We start from the raw sequence: 6000 nt of genomic DNA on the forward strand, positions 1-6000 counted from the left end.
CGGGAGGGGAGTTCCCTCCCCAACCTACTGCGCTCACAAAATCCCACCCACTTCTTTCCAAGGACACACTTTGTTCTAAATCCCCAAGGCTTCACTCTTGCACACAAAAAAGAACAGGAAGCTGCACCTAAATTATAAAAGTGAGCTGCGATCCTTCTCTGAACCCACGGCGAAAAGAGTAGATGGGACAGAATTACACAATATACAGCAGGCGTTTGTAACACAGGCCTGCCACGCTAACGCAATGATCTTGGCAAGGCTGGCCCCTGGGTGGGGTTGGAAGGGGGTGTGTGAAAGGGAAATATGACTTTTTTTTTCCCTTTCTCATGAGCCTCTCTCTCTCAAGCTGGAGGGAAGATTAAAAACTACAGGAAAGGGCACGTGTTCATAATAGATTTTTAATGGGTTATTAATTCTCTGTTTTAAACCCTCATTAAAAAAATTAATTCTATCAATTCTCCTTCGGATTAAGACAATTTAAGGACAGGTGTGGAGTAAAGCTCCTGCTTTCAGAGAGCGGTGAGTGTGTTTAAGCGAAGAATCACAGGGTGTGCATTAGACTGGGTGTTTATTACATCCCTGTTTGCAGAAGCAAAGACTGAAATCCATACCAAGTCCATTGGGGGGACAAACAAAATACAGCAAGGAACATCCTTCGAAGAAATACTATGCCGCCATTTAAAAGCCCATTATTTCTAACACGAAATGCTGTCCAAATGATCTGAGTGAAAAATGCAAGGTAAAGACAAAGAAAGGTGTATTCGATATACATATATGCTGATCTATGCGTAGACTATTTCTGGAATGATACACTGAAAACTTACTACTGATTGTCTGTGGGGGAGGGGAAGATTTACCCTTCCCCACAAACCCTCTGATTTGAATCTCCCCCTAACCAGAAGCATGTATTACATTTTCCCCAAAATTTGTAGTTAATTTTTTTAAACTGCATGTCATTATAGAAAATTGCCCATGATAGTTACTTTAAGTGAAAAAAAAAAAAAAGTTGTACAAGTGTCTACAAATATGATTCTGGTGGTATATTTAAAACAAAGAGTTTATGTATACATACACACACATTCTCTCTCTCTCTCTCTCTATATATATATATATGCACACTTCCATATTAATGTCAGAAAGGATATGTGTCATACTATTAAAAGTACTTATTAGCTATCTCTAGTAAGCTCGTGAGCTAGTGGAGGTGAATAAAGGGAAGGAGGAACTTTGGACATTTCTACCTGGATTTTATATTGTTTGAGCCTTTTAGAGGGATTATGTATTGTTTCTATTAAAAATTTTGAAAACTAGGATGAGGGTCGCCTGGCTGGCTCAGTCAATGGAACATTCAACTCTTGATCTCAGGGTCGTGAGTTCAAGTCCCATATTGGGCATAGAGCTTCCTTTAAAAAAAAAAAAAAAGGAAAAGAAAAAAGCTAAAATGGGAAAATAAGAGAAGGAAACGGTCAAATATTGACCCACCTGCATGAGAAACGTGGGCCATGTCTTTTCAGGGAAATGAAACGCCCAAGAATGTTCAAGGTAAATTTCTGCCTTTTGCCTCCTTAACAAATAGAATATTATACGTTATTAGATACGCAGGTTTTTCTCTTCCCCCTAAATGCTATTTGCTGAGACTGCTCCAAATTGCTTTCCGAGGTGTGCGGTTGGTGTCTTTGTTCCAGCCAGCCAGCCTGGAGAAGCAGGAGTCTCTGCCTTCTGCGACATGGCAGTGCAGAGTCGAGCAAGAGGCCTGACTCAGTAGACGCAGGTCTCATACTTCTATTTACTTTCCTGCCTTGCGCAGTTGAGCTGCACTTGAATGACTTCATTAATAAGAATGAAGTTCCTTGATGACAAAAATCCCGACTTTGGCTGTCTGCTGTTTGCAGTTATGCTGCCGTCCTGCCAAGAGGCTTCTGTGTAAGTCATATTAGATACGCTACCTCCAGGGTGATCCCCTGGAAATACCCTCTCCCTCCTCAATTAGCTTCTAGGAAGACCTCTGTTAACATTTTCTTCTGCCTTAGGCATGCGCAAAAATTATGTCGGAAGAGACGCACTGGAAAGAACATTGTTGAGAAAGTCTTTATGGGAGTCCCAGTTTCCAGGCATTCACCCTGCAATTTACCTCCTGAGATAAACATATTTTGCAAGGGAGCATGATCTGTTTTCTGGGATTGATAACAAACACATACAGTCAAACAGCAGCCCGAATCATTTCTGCAAGGGCAATTTTCTGGCAAAGGGAATACCAGGAGCGAAGTTTACAACGTAATCTTCCAGCGTTTCAGGGGGTTCTGTCTCTGGGGCAGCATTTTCTTGCTTCCCCGAAGTTCTGTTGGAAGTGCTCCCTCCCTGCTCCCTCTCCAACGGTCATTTGGAAATTCTCAGCATTTGATTTACGATCTTGGGAATTATTTTATTGAGGACGGAGGGGTTATGTTTGGAAGCCCAATTTTTGCCAATGAGGATGGTGACCGGACAATCTCTGATTTGAAGTTGGGAGGGGGGAGGGGGTGCTCTGTTCCGCCCCCGTCTTCCTCACTAACAGATGGAGTTTCTTCTTATTTTGGATCTCTTGCAATGACAGTGGTTGCGTCTGCAGGTGTCGTCATTCAGGTGTCGTCATTTAGGTCACTCGTTTAGGTGAGACGTCCTTCAGACTCCTTTAAATTTAGGCGGAATGTTAAAGGGAGAGTTGACGGTCTCTCAGGATTCAAAAAGGATCCGGGGGCTATTGTCTGACCTCCTCAGTGTCTGATTGACTAGTAGAAAACGCATCTCCATGGGAACAGATAAATGTCTGCTTTTCACGCCGTCACATAACCAACTCAGCCTGCAGAGCCTCCCCAACCTAGCACTTTCTTTGGGCGGCTCTAAGCAGCCTCTGTCTTTTCATGTTCAGCCAAATTATCTGCCAGAATTTCTTTTCAAGTCTGGGGAAAGGAAAAAAAAAAAAAAAAGAGCTTCCTCCCTCCCTCCCCCTCCCCCTTCTGCACGGAGTTAATTACTGTATTTTCATCTGGGAGGGTGGGAAAAAATACACACTGAGTGCAGTCGCGCACAAAACAAGGCTGGCGTTTCGTATCTGCCTCTTGTCTATGCTGCTGGTAATTTTTTTTTTTTAAGGTATGGCGGTCTGCTGCTGTATTTGGGTCATGTCAGGAAGGGCGACCATCGAGCCTGGGAGGCAGACCTGGGGCTGGCTGTTGGGGACTGTTTGTTTACGCTTGTGCCAGTGTAGGCCTGTGTGACCTGAGGCAAGTGGGCAGCAGCTCTGATTTCATACTGCGATCTGAGATGCGGAGGGAAGGGGAAGGATAGGAAAAATGGCTGGTGAGTCTCAGGTATCTGCCTTCCCTCCCCCCTCGAGCCCCCAACAGCTGCCATTTTAACTCCCTGATCACTGATCCAGTGCTCTGTGCCAGCAAAATTCGAGAACAGCTCTCTGGAGAGCTGGGGCTTTCTCAGGTGATTCCAGACACTTCTGCTTCTGTTCCTGGTTAAAAATACCACCGGAAGCAGCATTTTCTGATGCGAATGCAGCACTTCCAATCCAGTTTCTGGAGCAGAGGAAAAAAAATAATAATAATAAATGGAAAAGGGGAAGAAAAATAGAGGTGAAATGTACATACACACACAGAGACACGTGTATTTTTTCAACACACAAGGTCAAAATCCTAGAGGGAAAAATATCTTAGCCTGTTTGATTCTAAAACTGGACTCAAGAATATGGGCAGGTTCCTTATTTTGCTGGAATCCATTCCCCATTCCTATGATTCTCTCCTTCCTCGGTTCAGCTCTCTGTGCCTTTGTCTCTCTCTTCTGCCTCAGCATCTCCACCCACCCACCCAACAAGTCTGAGCAGGAAACGATTAAAGACCGGTGAACTGCAAACCCACTAGGCATTTTTCAAAAGAATCCAACTTAAAGATAACCTTCAGTCAAGATGTAGCGATCAAGTCTCAATTCCAGCTCTTCCGTGGACGTGGTTCCTAAATATCGAAACCCCAGTGGTCTTTATCTGGACCAGCTGCTTCTGATGTCTAGAAGGAATGTGGCACATCAAGTGTGTGAACACTGCCTCTATTGTATCCAAACAGGCTGATTGAAGCCTGGATAATTGGCATGTAACCTTCTCTATTAATAGTGCAGACAGATATGTGAATTAGCTGAATCCCTCCGACATATGCCATGCATTAGCCAAAGGGGCTTACGATTCTCCTAACATCTCGGCTAACTATTACACCAATAATTAGGCTTTAGAACTTGATAACTTTGGGGGGAAATCAATAAATAATGGCAAAGCTCCCTACTGCCTCTGAATAAGAAGTACCTCTGTTTTTTTATTACATTTGGGGTTTGAGGGGTGTGTGTGTGTGTGTGTGTGTGTGTGTGTGTGTGTGTGTGACTGATGCTGAGTTTCTGGAGGAGACTGGTAAATTTGGGGAGTTTTTGTCTGGCTTCTATAGTCAGCAAAGTATTGAATAACAGCGTCCACTGGTCATGTCCTGTTAAAACATCTTGTGGAGGAATATACCCTGAATGAGGCTATTTAGAAACATACATTTCTAAATAACTGGTTGGTCTCACATCAATTCCTAAGACTATGTGGGCTGATGGGTAAGAGCATAAACGCAGTCAGATCACTTAGGTTTGAAACTCTCTGCCATACAAGCTTGTAGCCCTCGACACTTGTTTGGCCTCTCCATGCCTCAGTTTTCATATCTGGAAAATGGGCAGAATAAATACTCCTATCCCATCGGGACTTTGTAAAGATTTAATAACTTGTTCTTCATCAAATGTTCAAACAATACAGAGTATAAGTATTTTCTTAATAAATAAAGCATTAATAAAGTATTATTAAGAGTTAAGAAATAAATTGCCCATTTATTTATAAACAGGCACTGAAAGTGTCTATTTTTCAAACTGCAGGTTGTGACCTATCAGCAGCTGGTGAGAGCAATTTAGTGAATCCCAGATAACACTTTTTGGATAGGATAGGATAAGATAAGGTAGGATAGGATGTGTAACACGCAGGAAGGGTAAACATTGGTCAAACTTTTTGGTGTGTAAGTGTGTGTGTGTTGTGTGTGTGTATAGCAGATTCCAATGTAAAAATGCACATAATTCTTTTAGTGGGTCAAGTTTTAAGAAATATGTGAAAAACCTGCAATCAAATCATTGAAAACCTGGAAACAGGTGGCACCTGCGTGGCTCCGTGGGTTAAAGCCTCTGCCTTCAGCTCAGGTCATGATCCCAGGGTCCTGGGATGGAGCCCCGCATCGGGCTCTCTGCTCAGCGGGAGCCTGCTTCCCCCTCTCTCTGCCTGCCTCTCTGCCTACTTGTGATCTCTCTCTCTCTCTCTGTCAAATAAATAAATAAATAAAACAAACCTGGAAACGGGCTCCTGAGTGGCTCAGTCAGTTAAGCGTCTCTTCAGCGGAGCTCATGATCCCAGGGTCCTGGGATCAAGGCCTGCAGTGGGCTCCCTGCTCATAGCGAGCCTGCTTCTCCCTCTCCCACTCCCTCTGCCTACTGCTCTGCCTGCTTATATTCTCTCTCTGTGTGTGTCAAACAAATAAATAAGTAAAAATAAAAATAAAAGTCTTTAACCTCCTTTAAAAAAAAACAAAAAACAAAAAACCTGGAAACAAATGCATCAATAGGAGATTGGTTTAATAAATTAAGCTACATCCATTCAATGGGTTACCAAGCAGTCGTTCCTAAGAAGAAGGTCGGTCTCCTTTTGCTGATTTGTACTTGACCCCCCAGAAATAATATTTTGTAGAAGGCAAAAACATGACAGAATGTACTTATTTCAATCCTGTTGATGTAAATAACAAGGGCTTTGTTGTGTGTGTGTTTGTTTGACTGAATTGAACCTCACCCTGGTGACTGTTCAGATCCTGGGTTGAGTGGGATCCCGTCTTCCTCGGGGTTCACCTGCTTGGTGACCGGCACTACCATCCTCCCAGGTGAGCAAACCAGAACGCT

The sequence above is a fragment of the Enhydra lutris genome, unplaced genomic scaffold (assembly GCF_002288905.1).
Source record: "Enhydra lutris kenyoni isolate GAN:26980312 unplaced genomic scaffold, ASM228890v2 scaffoldscaffold6, whole genome shotgun sequence".
Taxonomy (NCBI): Eukaryota; Metazoa; Chordata; class Mammalia; order Carnivora; family Mustelidae; genus Enhydra; species Enhydra lutris.